Source organism: Sinohyriopsis cumingii, chromosome 12 (assembly GCF_028554795.1).
Source record: "Sinohyriopsis cumingii isolate HCF-2022 chromosome 12, ASM2855479v2, whole genome shotgun sequence".
Classification (NCBI taxonomy): Eukaryota; Metazoa; Mollusca; class Bivalvia; order Unionida; family Unionidae; genus Sinohyriopsis; species Sinohyriopsis cumingii.
Window position 1 is genome coordinate 129,671,104 of NC_142972.1, and position 14,224 is coordinate 129,685,327.

A 14,224-nucleotide genomic window follows, 5' to 3' on the forward strand; every position below is an offset into this window, starting at 1 on the left:
CCATTGTTATGTATATCTACATCTTGTGTTTCACTTAGTGAATGCTTATAGATTGAAGAATGTGAAAACAACCTATTACATGACTAAGTGTTGTTTATGATTGTAGATTATGTTTTAAGTTAATGGTCATTTGTAAACAGCATGTTTACTTGGAAATGATTTCTGGACATTGCTTTATCTCTTGGTAAAAACCATGGTCAACCTGATGTTTGCCTGTTTGGTCATTAAAATTTAACTAAACATACCGGACATCGTTCTCAAATTTGATGGAAAAATTACCAACATCCTTGTTCTCTAATTGTGTATTAGGCTTCTATATAAAGATTGTGATCAACAGACTTATTTATAAATATTTTAACATCTTTCTAGTGGAACCAGTCTTTTTGTGTTCAATTATAATTTGAGAGAATTTGTGTATTTAAATTATTCATTGGAATTAACAAGTGCTTATTGACATTTTGACTATATCACTATTTTTGGGTTTATTATGAATTCATTCAAGGACATTCCAAATTAAATCTTTGTGAAACATCAAGACGACAGGCACATCATCTCATCTGAGATTATTAGCACATCAGCAATTTAATACCAGAATTCATTCAGAACAATCTACATTTTTAATTCGTAATATAATGCTTAGAGCTATTTGGGATTTAATTCACAATACTTTAAGTTCCTTTTAAAGTTTCACTGCGTATTCTCGGAAAAAATTATTTGTTTAATTCGACTAAATTTGTTGCTTTTGTTTTTTCTTTGTTACTTTTTTTAAGACCATAGAGTCATAACACCGTGATATCTTATCGTCAGATTAAATGCCAAATGGACACAAACGCAAATACACAATACACACAACACTACAGATTCACAGGTGTGGTAGATTAAAGTTTATCTCTTCAATGATTTTGAAATATTCGCATAACAATATGCCATGTGAGAAAGAGGGAGGGGGCAGGCAGGGGGTGATATGAAGAATTATCTAATCGAACTTATTTAGGCATTTTATAATAAGCGCGACTTTGTAGTGCATCCAGTATTAAATTATGAAAATGATAAGTTATGTAATATTTTATTAATAGCAAATGATGAAATCATTTCAAATTACACGCTAAATGTACCCAACTGCAACAAAACCTTTATCACGAAGACGTCACTTCCAACGCTAGTTGCAATTTCAGCCTTGGAATGGAGAGTGGAAAGACATAGTACATCAAGTCACACTTGAATTTTGTAATGTTGTATGTTTTATATTACACGATTTAATTAATTGTAACTTCTTCTTTGAGAAAATTAATATAATAAACAAAATATCAGCCGTATCATTTTGTTTTAAAAATTCAACATATTTCACAACAATTTCCAACAACGAAATATGAACATGCATAGTACTAAGAAAATAATCATCTTGTTGTAACTGTCACTACCAGTGGAAAAGTTCATTAATGATTTAATTTCAATAGTTAATACATGATTTGTCTGATTATTCTTGGCTATATTCCTTGTCAGTCGAATATTCAAACCAACAACATGAAGAAACCGGAGAATGTTTTTTTCTAGCCGAAATACAATCAGCACTGTCAGTCCCAATCAGCGGCCTCAACCTTAAAAGGGACTAGAACAGTGTTTTATTTTTACATAAACAACTCTGAAGAAAAAAATATATGTTTCGTTTTGTATATAGTTGTCCTTTAAATCTTTAAAAAGTAAATTATATGGGCTTCTTTTGGCATTCGATTCATTTCCAAATTTCAATTTAAACAGGGCCTACGGGATTGAAAACCTCCTAGTAGCCCGGGACCTCTCACAACCTATGAAGGGGCCTAAGGACAGCTGATATACATTCTGTACAAGTCTGGTTCGGTGCATCATTGCTTGACAAAACTTTCTCTCTCATGGTATTGTGTGCTTTTGGTTTTTATCCTGTGACATTCTGTCCCATGTGTATGTGTGACTTTTTATCCTGTGACATTCTGTCCCATGTGTATGTGTGACTTTTTATCCTGTGCCATTCTGTCCCATGTGCACGTGTGCCTTTTTGTCCTGTAACATTCTGTCCCATGTGTATGTGTGACTTTTTGTCCTGTGACTTTCAGTAGTAGGCATAAAGGGGGTTATGAGCGCATTTCCATGTTTCCATTAAACATTCTTTAGTTCGTCCTAAAAGCCTTCTATGTTGACTTGTTTAGTGTCCCACCACCTATATAAATTGCTTTGGAAAAGATAGTATCCGTTCCATGTAAAAACACCTCTAAAAGCAACTAATTGTTTTATACACTAAAAACAAAAAAGCTTGTTCAATTGATATTTACTAGCGCTTGGGAATCCCCCTTTAAACCTACTACTTAAATAGCTACAATGTCGTTTACAAACGTGTCGTATAATGACCTAACACGAACGTGTTTATACCGTCGATACAAAATATTGTATCATCACATTTAGTCAGTCCTTGTTTACGAATTCTATCCGACTTGATCAGATGCTTGTCTGATTATATATTTATCATCTCAGCAATGTGATCTTTTTCTTCATCAAATAACACTTGACGGAACAATTCGTGAGTAAAATATCTTGTTAAGCACAGCTGTTTTAACACCTATTGCTTTCATCATGCTTTTCTTGGTATTTAAAGACAGCACCGGATTCATCTTGTTACGTAATCCTTCAAATTCAATAATCGATTCGAAACAACATCCGTCTTTCATCTTACCAATTACATTTTTATTTGTCAAGTCATGAAATCCTTTATCTTTTGAAACATCTGATAGATCAAATTCCTCTCTGTTGTTGTAAATATCTTGATAGACATCATTGTTAGTGCAATCAGATCCATTAATCTCATACGAGAGAATCAGCGTCCATGAACAACAATCATGCACTTGGCCATTTAGTTTTTACAAATCTGTAGTGAACGTCATACATCAACCACTTTGAGATTTCCAGCACAGACCCACCTACATTGATTGTTTTATCAAGAACTAAATTCATTTTATATGTTTAACCATAACAAGATTTTCACAGATATATATCATTTTGAGCAAACTTTTCTGAAGCAACGAATTTGCTGCGTCGTTTCATATTATTAACGATTTCAATATCAACTCTGTTACGAATATTCTCCATCCTTTTCCAAACAATGAATTATTCATCAGCTTAAAAAAGTCTTTCTCAAAATCTGGTTTTTCTATAGTTCGCATGTCGATATTAAATTTAATATAATCCGCCATCCACCGTGAAATTTTTAATTTTATGACTTGATGAATTCTTGTGACAATCAAACCGTTATCAACTGCTTGTTTTATTAAACTGTAATAACAAATATAATTTCGTTTACTCATCAAATTCGGTACTATTGTTTTTTACCGAACACGATTTTCCTCGACGCGATGCTAACTGTTCTTTCGATTATGAGGAATCCGGTATTATCATTTTTCAGCCATGAAAGGATAATCATTGTGTAAATCATGTAATGATTCAGGATATTCTGTGTCAACTTCAACAAAATAAGTAAAATTTGAATTGGAAAGATCTGCAGTTACATCTTTTATAATTTCAAGAAAAATACTTACGGATTCCTATCCAATACAACCAGCTGGCATTCGTTCTGACATCGCCGATCTATACAGGTTGTTTTATTAAATACAGAATATACTTAGTTGGTTTAGTGGAATCATAATCAGGTAGGTATTTATTATTAGCGAAGGCATTTTGTTTTTTTTTTTAAATCACGACGTTGATTTAGCCACGAATTCCTTTCTCGATAAAACGATACATATCAAAGTCAGTTACCAGTTCTAATTTCGCTTTAGTAAGCTTAAACAGTTCATCCCGGGTTTAACCTGGTGACGAGAAATACCAGCTTGTTTTGTGAAAACTCTGGAATATATCATCGAGCAATAATACGTCCTGAGTCAAGTATAAATCTAGATAATCACCGATAGTATTCCACCTGAATTCGTTCCAGACTCTATGAGCGTGATCATATTTATCATCTGTTACGTTTTCAACCTACAGTGATGAATAAATGTTCTCATGGCTTGGTAGTAATGTTTCATTAAGGCGCTCGAAACTATCGAGATACTCATAAGAAAAGATGCCTTTCTGTTTCATCAACTCCACTTGCGTGCCGAAATGTCTCGTCAGTGATGGAAAATCCTTACAGTTTTTTACAAGTGAGTCCAGAGAAGAGTTCATAAACTGCTAACTATCGATGAATTGCAATTTCCCAACTGTCAGAGAAATAAATTTCTCAGCACTGCTTAAAATACCTTCTATTTTACACCCATCACACAATCTTACAATATCAGGATGACCTAAATCTGATATAATAAAATGTCCATCGTAGCTTTTGAAATTATTAGCTACACAAGGAATAATTTTCACTGCATGAAAGTTTACGTTACAACTATTAAGAGCTGCTCCTCTGTATTCTCCAGTTATATGACAATGATCACGAACTTTAAATTCATCTACATCACCAGGTAAAAATCGTTCTTCACAAATGTGACCACAAGACGCTGTTTCATAATCTTATCATGTCTTCTGCGTTAATGAATTCATCTGAACAGGATTTGAGAGACATTTAAGGATTTTATCTGCTTCCATGAAAAGATTTTTCATCAACCAAACAGCTGGATTTTCTTCATATTTGCTTGTACGCCGATATGATCGAACGGGTTCTGATAACTCAGGATCAACCATACAACTTACTTTTTAAACAACAGACACTGGAATGTGCTTGTGAGTATGCACGGTTATTCGCGATCCTACATTATTAATTTCTTCTGGAATTAACCCCTGAATGGACTCGAAACCATACACGATTGTGAAGGGACTTACGAACTTTAACGATGATTTGTAAATTTCAGTATTTTAACTTTTACACCTGGCAATGTTATACGCTTGTGATGAATACAGTAATTATTATGTCTTTGGAGAAGCTATTCATCCTTAAAACCCCACAAGCAACGATGGCAAAAATACTTATTTTCTCGGTGTCTGTTAAACCGTTTACTCGCCAGTCCATTCAATTTTTTTATCAGCGCGTAATGTTTCTTATAAATTAATAAATTACATGTCTTACTGTTGGCTTTTTTCGATCTTCTTCTTGGAAGTATTTTACAGCCGTTATCAACACCAAAAACATTTACTCCACCTGGTAATACTTCAGGACTGTTTCGTTCTATAAGGTCAGTTTGTTCAATCTCTTTTGGAAACTTGTTTCCAGTAAATTTAGTTTTGATTCATGCTATTTGTACTTGGAAACATGACTTGGATATTTACACGCTGGAAACAATGCTGCTAGAATGCCCCACTTAATACACTTATCATCATCTGATACAACATTTATGCAGCACTGCGAATTTTTAATCTATTCCGGTAGCTCAACAAATTTACCAAAACCTAGAGGATTATATTTATGAACGTGTAATAATACTTTTTGCACGCCAATCAAAACCCATCCCGACACTGATGACGTGTACTCATCAACGAAAATATTATGTTCTTGAAGTTTTTGATCAGCGAATAGACTGATATTATCATTTAGCAAAACAATGCCAGGTTTTTGAGATAAATAATTTTCAACACATTTATCAGCGTCAACAGCGTGCTGAAATAATACCTGAAATTCAACAATCATCTTAACACTAGGATTGTCATGCAAAATTGATTTGATTATATGTTTCAGACTGATTTTGATATCTCGTGGAACACACTTGTAGGTTTTTTCAAAACCTTCAAACGACGAACTGGTTAAAGTTAATTGCAACTTTTCTTGTCTGGGAAAATGAACATTTTTCTGCAACCGATCGAGATCAGCATTTGATTTGGGATACTTAATGTTTTTTTTCCAGTTAATTGTTGATACTCACTCATCCAACTTTTTATTCACTCATCTCGACTAAATTTTGTTTTTTGAAGTTGTTGGTTTTAATCTAGGTGGACTTTCCATTTCTTGAAGTATTGGAATAAAGTGAATTTTATGTTTTTCCAGCAAAACCCTTTTAATATTATTTTAAGGCGATCTAAATCAACATTCGACTTCGGGTATTTTGAAGTTTTTCCTGTAAGGCCTGATATTCGTTTAACAATTTAGTTACAATAATATGACGTGTGTACTTCGTCTTTGTAACCATTATACTTTATTATTACATATTTAATTACTATGAAATATAATTCAAACAAAATTAATTTAAATAAAAATATATAACAGATTATATAACGCCATTAAAATTTGGAATGAACAAATGCAAGTGGCTACTTAAGGATCAGCAGAATTATGTATTATGTAACAAAAACTGTTATGAAGAATATTACAGCCTTCATAATTTTCTTTCAAAAAAACAACCCAAAAAAACCAACAACAACAACAACAAAAAAACAGCAGGACCAAAACCCTGTCTAAGTTGTGGAAGAAGTGTGCGAGGTTTATATCAAATTTTCACGGGTTGAGGCAGTGATCAATATCGTGTATTAATGGCTTATTATAAGTATAAATCTAGATAATGACCAATAGTCTTACAACTGAATTCATTCCAGACTATATTATTTGAATTCTAATATCTGAAAAAATTTCAAACTTTTCTTCACGTTTTATTTATCCAAAAAAGTGTTGTGCAAAGAATTATTGACGAGTAACACAATATTATAATTTACTTTACTGTTATTGTTGAGTTTTTATATTTTGTCTAATATCTCGAACCAGAAAAATAACTAATTTACATGCCAACCTTTGAAACATTTGAAAATATTTCATTTTAAGCACATACTAATTCCACTAAAAAATAATGCATGCAAAGATATTTTATTCTATTAATACATATAAGATATAATAACACTTTCATGCAACCAAAGATCACGAAGTTCATTCGAGACAGCATTACAGTTTGTGTTCAAGAGTGGTATTAAATTCAGTAAATTTGGAAATGACATCAAAAGTGTTTTAATTATAGCGGTGTCGATTGCCAGTTAATGGTCGGATGATCCCATGATTAGTGACTTGAATTAAATTAATTAATGAAGCACTGAACAAACAAAGTATCAAACAGTGTTAATATGAGGTTTAATTATATGGGAATTAATCAAACAGGTTGTCCACATGGATAGTCAGATGCTCTCATTATTATCGTTTTCAATTAAAATAATTTAAATAATAATAATCTTCTTTATGTTTTTTCTCATGTACTGAATACATTATAAATTAAGCTAATACAAATAACTTATTTCGCTCATTGTTTAAGTATAAAAGGCATTAGCATATTCATACCAGTATATATGGACGAAAAGAAATCGAACTAAACCATTACCGTATAGAGACCAGAAACCAGAACATAGACAACAGCTGTATTCAAAATGAGAAAGGAGAGATCTACAGAACGAGACAAAGTCGGAAAAATAGCACAAACAAATTAAACATCATCCCAAAGAAACTAGAGATCCATCAACCACAACCCTAAATACGGCCACAACCAGAGATTCATCAACCACAACCCTAAATACGGCCACAACTTGAGAAATCTACCAAACATTCTTTAACAAAAGACTGAAATAATATAAGATAATGTACAAAAAAACTACAAAAAGAAACTTATATATATATATATACCCACTAATATCGATATCAGTTATGTCGACGAAAATGCAAAGTTCCAGGCCCATGGTCTAATATTACTACCAAATTTGTCAAGCTTATATCTGCATCGAGTTAAAAAAAATGTCTATGTCATCAGAACCAATTGGTCCAAAACTGAACATATTATTTTGTTTTCGAATCGTTTACGTCGACAAGCTGCCAGTTCCGATCCATACTTCGTTCTACTGCACAAAACTATTTGATATTTGCCGCCGTGATTTAATGTCGCCGTCACATTAACAAACGGGTATTTATTTGGTATTTCGGGGCGACTTCAATAACGTTAGGCACTTTTACTTAAAGTTTGCCGGCTAAAATCTTCAATAAAACAACGTACCCTTAAGCAAACAGTTAGGGCCAAACTTAAAAGCAATGGAATCTGAAAGTGTACATTTTCTGACGTTATCGGCGACAAGAAACACAAGAGTCTGATGTTTCATCAATAAAATATGACGAAATTTTTGACAACACAAAATAACCTTACATGTACTATAAATAAATATACAACATAGTGTATATAAAGCTGTTTCATGTTGTCAAAATTTTTCGTCGTGTTTTGTTGATAAAATGTCAGCCTCCTGCTTTGAAACACGTTTAATGTGAATTGAAGATTTTCCGTTTCAAAGTATATAAAAAAATATATGTTTACGATGGCTAAATATGACGGTGAAAAACACAAATTTTACATTCTCTTGACACTATATATCTGGCCGACAAGGAAATTAAATGTGTAACATCTCGCAAAGAGTTAAAATTTAACTAAACATACCGGACATCGTTCTCAAATTTGATGGAAAAATTACCAACATCCTTGTTCTCTAATTGTGTATTAGGCTTCTATATAAAGATTGTGATCAACAGACTTATTTATAAATATTTTAACATCTTTCTAGTGGAACCAGTCTTTTTGTGTTCAATTATAATTTGAGAGAATTTGTGTATTTAAATTATTCATTGGAATTAACAAGTGCTTATTGACATTTTGACTATATCACTATTTTTGGGTTTATTATGAATTCATTCAAGGACATTCCAAATTAAATCTTTGTGAAACATCAAGACGACAGGCACATCATCTCATCTGAGATTATTAGCACATCAGCAATTTAATACCAGAATTCATTCAGAACAATCTACATTTTTAATTCGTAATATAATGCTTAGAGCTATTTGGGATTTAATTCACAATACTTTAAGTTCCTTTTAAAGTTTCACTGCGTATTCTCGGAAAAAATTATTTGTTTAATTCGACTAAATTTGTTGCTTTTGTTTTTTCTTTGTTACTTCTTTTAAGACCATAGAGTCATAACACCGTGATATCTTATCGTCAGATTAAATGCCAAATGGACACAAACGCAAATACACAATACACACAACACTACAGATTCACAGGTGTGGTAGATTAAAGTTTATCTCTTCAATGATTTTGAAATATTCGCATAACAATATGCCATGTGAGAAAGAGGGAGGGGGCAGGCATGGGTGATATGAAGAATTATCTAATCGAACTTATTTAGGCATTTTATAATAAGCGCGACTTTGTAGTGCATCCAGTATTAAATTATGAAAATGATAAGTTATGTAATATTTTATTAATAGCAAATGATGAAATCATTTCAAATTACACGCTAAATGTACCCAACTGCAACAAAACCTTTATCACGAAGACGTCACTTCCAACGCTAGTTGCAATTTCAGCCTTGGAATGGAGAGTGGAAAGACATAGTACATCAAGTCACACTTGAATTTTGTAATGTTGTATGTTTTATATTACACGATTTAATTAATTGTAACTTCTTCTTTGAGAAAATTAATATAATAAACAAAATATCAGCCGTATCATTTTGTTTTAAAAATTCAACATATTTCACAACAATTTCCAACAACGAAATATGAACATGCATAGTACTAAGAAAATAATCATCTTGTTGTAACTGTCACTACCAGTGGAAAAGTTCATTAATGATTTAATTTCAATAGTTAATAGATGATTTGTCTGATTATTCTTGGCTATATTCCTTGTCAGTCGAATATTCAAACCAACAACATGAAGAAACCGGAGAATGTTTTTTCTAGCCGAAATACAATCAGCACTGTCAGTCCCAATCAGCGGCCTCAACCTTAAAAGGGACTAGAACAGTGTTTTATTTTTACATAAACAACTCTGAAGAAAAAAATATATGTTTCGTTTTGTATATAGTTGTCCTTTAAATCTTTAAAAAGTAAATTATATGGGCTTCTTTTGGCATTCGATTCATTTCCAAATTTCAATTTAAACAAGGCCTACGGGATTGAAAACCTCCTAGTAGCCCGGGACCTCTCACAGCCTATGAAGGGGCCTAAGGACAGCTGATATACATTCTGTACAAGTCTGGTTCGGTGCATCATTGCTTGACAAAACTTTCTCTCTCATGGTATTGTGTGCTTTTGGTTTTTATCCTGTGACATTCTGTCCCATGTGTATGTGTGACTTTTTATCCTGTGACATTCTGTCCCATGTGTATGTGTGACTTTTTATCCTGTGCCATTCTGTCCCATGTGCACGTGTGCCTTTTTGTCCTGTAACATTCTGTCCCATGTGTATGTGTGACTTTTTGTCCTGTGACTTTCAGTAGTAGGCATAAAGGGGGTTATGAGCGCATTTCCATGTTTCCATTAAACATTCTTTAGTTCGTCCTAAATGCCTTCTATGTTGACTTGTTTAGTGTCCCACCACCTATATAAATTGCTTTGGAAAAGATAGTATCCGTTCCATGTAAAAACACCTCTAAAAGCAACTAATTGTTTTATACACTAAAAACAAAAAAGCTTGTTCAATTGATATTTACTAGCGCTTGGGAATCCCCCTTTAAACCTACTACTTAAATAGCTACAATGTCGTTTACAAACGTGTCGTATAATGACCTAACACGAACGTGTTTATACCGTCGATACAAAATATTGTATCATCACATTTAGTCAGTCCTTGTTTACGAATTCTATCCGACTTGATCAGATGCTTGTCTGATTATATATTTATCATCTCAGCAATGTGATCTTTTTCTTCATCAAATAACACTTGACGGAACAATTCGTGAGTAAAATATCTTGTTAAGCACAGCTGTTTTAACACCTATTGCTTTCATCATGCTTTTCTTGGTATTTAAAGACAGCACCGGATTCATCTTGTTACGTAATCCTTCAAATTCAATAATCGATTCGAAACAACATCCGTCTTTCATCTTACCAATTACATTTTTATTTGTCAAGTCATGAAATCCTTTATCTTTTGAAACATCTGATAGATCAAATTCCTCTCTGTTGTTGTAAATATCTTGATAGACATCATTGTTAGTGCAATCAGATCCATTAATCTCATACGAGAGAATCAGCGTCCATGAACAACAATCATGCACTTGGCCATTTAGTTTTTACAAATCTGTAGTGAACGTCATACATCAACCACTTTGAGATTTCCAGCACAGACCCACCTACATTGATTGTTTTATCAAGAACTAAATTCATTTTATATGTTTAACCATAACAAGATTTTCACAGATATATATCATTTTGAGCAAACTTTTCTGAAGCAACTAATTTGCTGCGTCGTTTCATATTATTAACGATTTCAATATCAACTCTGTTACGAATATTCTCCATCCTTTTCCAAACAATGAATTATTCATCAGCTTAAAAAAGTCTTTCTCAAAATCTGGTTTTTCTATAGTTCGCATGTCGATATTAAATTTAATATAATCCGCCATCCACCGTGAAATTTTTAATTTTATGACTTGATGAATTCTTGTGACAATCAAACCGTTATCAACTGCTTGTTTTATTAAACTGTAATAACAAATATAATTTCGTTTACTCATCAAATTCGGTACTATTGTTTTTTACCGAACACGATTTTCCTCGACGCGATGCTAACTGTTCTTTCGATTATGAGGAATCCGGTATTATCATTTTTCAGCCATGAAAGGATAATCATTGTGTAAATCATGTAATGATTCAGGATATTCTGTGTCAACTTCAACAAAATAAGTAAAATTTGAATTGGAAAGATCTGCAGTTACATCTTTTATAATTTCAAGAAAAATACTTACGGATTCCTATCCAATACAACCAGCTGGCATTCGTTCTGACATCGCCGATCTATACAGGTTGTTTTATTAAATACAGAATATACTTAGTTGGTTTAGTGGAATCATAATCAGGTAGGTATTTATTATTAGCGAAGGCATTTTGTTTTTTTTTTTAAATCACGACGTTGATTTAGCCACGAATTCCTTTCTCGATAAAACGATACATATCAAAGTCAGTTACCAGTTCTAATTTCGCTTTAGTAAGCTTAAACAGTTCATCCCGGGTTTAACCTGGTGACGAGAAATACCAGCTTGTTTTGTGAAAACTCTGGAATATATCATCGAGCAATAATACGTCCTGAGTCAAGTATAAATCTAGATAATCACCGATAGTATTCCACCTGAATTCGTTCCAGACTCTATGAGCGTGATCATATTTATCATCTGTTACGTTTTCAACCTACAGTGATGAATAAATGTTCTCATGGCTTGGTAGTAATGTTTCATTAAGGCGCTCGAAACTATCGAGATACTCATAAGAAAAGATGCCTTTCTGTTTCATCAACTCCACTTGCGTGCCGAAATGTCTCGTCAGTGATGGAAAATCCTTACAGTTTTTTACAAGTGAGTCCAGAGAAGAGTTCATAAACTGCTAACTATCGATGAATTGCAATTTCCCAACTGTCAGAGAAATAAATTTCTCAGCACTGCTTAAAATACCTTCTATTTTACACCCATCACACAATCTTACAATATCAGGATGACCTAAAGCTGATATAATAAAATGTCCATCGTAGCTTTTGAAATTATTAGCTACACAAGGAATAATTTTCACTGCATGAAAGTTTACGTTACAACTATTAAGAGCTGCTCCTCTGTATTCTCCAGTTATATGACAATGATCACGAACTTTAAATTCATCTACATCACCAGGTAAAAATCTTTCTTCACAAATGTGACCACAAGACGCTGTTTCATAATCTTATCATGTCTTCTGCGTTAATGAATTCATCTGAACAGGATTTGAGAGACATTTAAGGATTTTATCTGCTTCCATGAAAAGATTTTTCATCAACCAAACAGCTGGATTTTCTTCATATTTGCTTGTACGCCGATATGATCGAACGGGTTCTGATAACTCAGGATCAACCATACAACTTACTTTTTAAACAACAGACACTGGAATGTGCTTGTGAGTATGCACGGTTATTCGCGATCCTACATTATTAATTTCTTCTGGAATTAACCCCTGAATGGACTCGAAACCATACACGATTGTGAAGGGACTTACGAACTTTAACGATGATTTGTAAATTTCAGTATTTTAACTTTTACACCTGGCAATGTTATACGCTTGTGATGAATACAGTAATTATTATGTCTTTGGAGAAGCTATTCATCCTTAAAACCCCACAAGCAACGATGGCAAAAATACTTATTTTCTCGGTGTCTGTTAAACCGTTTACTCGCCAGTCCATTCAATTTTTTTATCAGCGCGTAATGTTTCTTATAAATTAATAAATTACATGTCTTACTGTTGGCTTTTTTCGATCTTCTTCTTGGAAGTATTTTACAGCCGTTATCAACACCAAAAACATTTACTCCACCTGGTAATACTTCAGGACTGTTTCGTTCTATAAGGTCAGTTTGTTCAATCTCTTTTGGAAACTTGTTTCCAGTAAATTTAGTTTTGATTCATGCTATTTGTACTTGGAAACATGACTTGGATATTTACACGCTGGAAACAATGCTGCTAGAATGCCCCACTTAATACACTTATCATCATCTGATACAACATTTATGTAGCACTGCGAATTTTTAATCTATTCCGGTAGCTCAACAAATTTACCAAAACCTAGAGGATTATATTTATGAACGTGTAATAATACTTTTTGCACGCCAATCAAAACCCATCCCGACACTGATGACGTGTACTCGTCAACGAAAATATTATGTTCTTGAAGTTTTTGATCAGCGAATAGACTGATATTATCATTTAGCAAAACAATGCCAGGTTTTTGAGATAAATAATTTTCAACACATTTATCAGCGTCAACAGCGTGCTGAAATAATACCTGAAATTCAACAATCATCTTAACACTAGGATTGTCATGCAAAATTGATTTGATTATATGTTTCAGACTGATTTTGATATCTCGTGGAACACACTTGTAGGTTTTTTCAAAACCTTCAAACGACGAACTGGTTAAAGTTAATTGCAACTTTTCTTGTCTGGGAAAATGAACATTTTTCTGCAACCGATCGAGATCAGCATTTGATTTGGGATACTTAATGTTTTTTTTCCAGTTAATTGTTGATACTCACTCATCCAACTTTTTATTCACTCATCTCGACTAAATTTTGTTTTTTGAAGTTGTTGGTTTTAATCTAGGTGGACTTTCCATTTCTTGAAGTATTGGAATAAAGTGAATTTTATGTTTTTCCAGCAAAACCCTTTTAATATTATTTTAAGGCGATCTAAATCAACATTCGACTTCGGGTATTTTGAAGTTTTTCCTGTAAGGCCTGATAT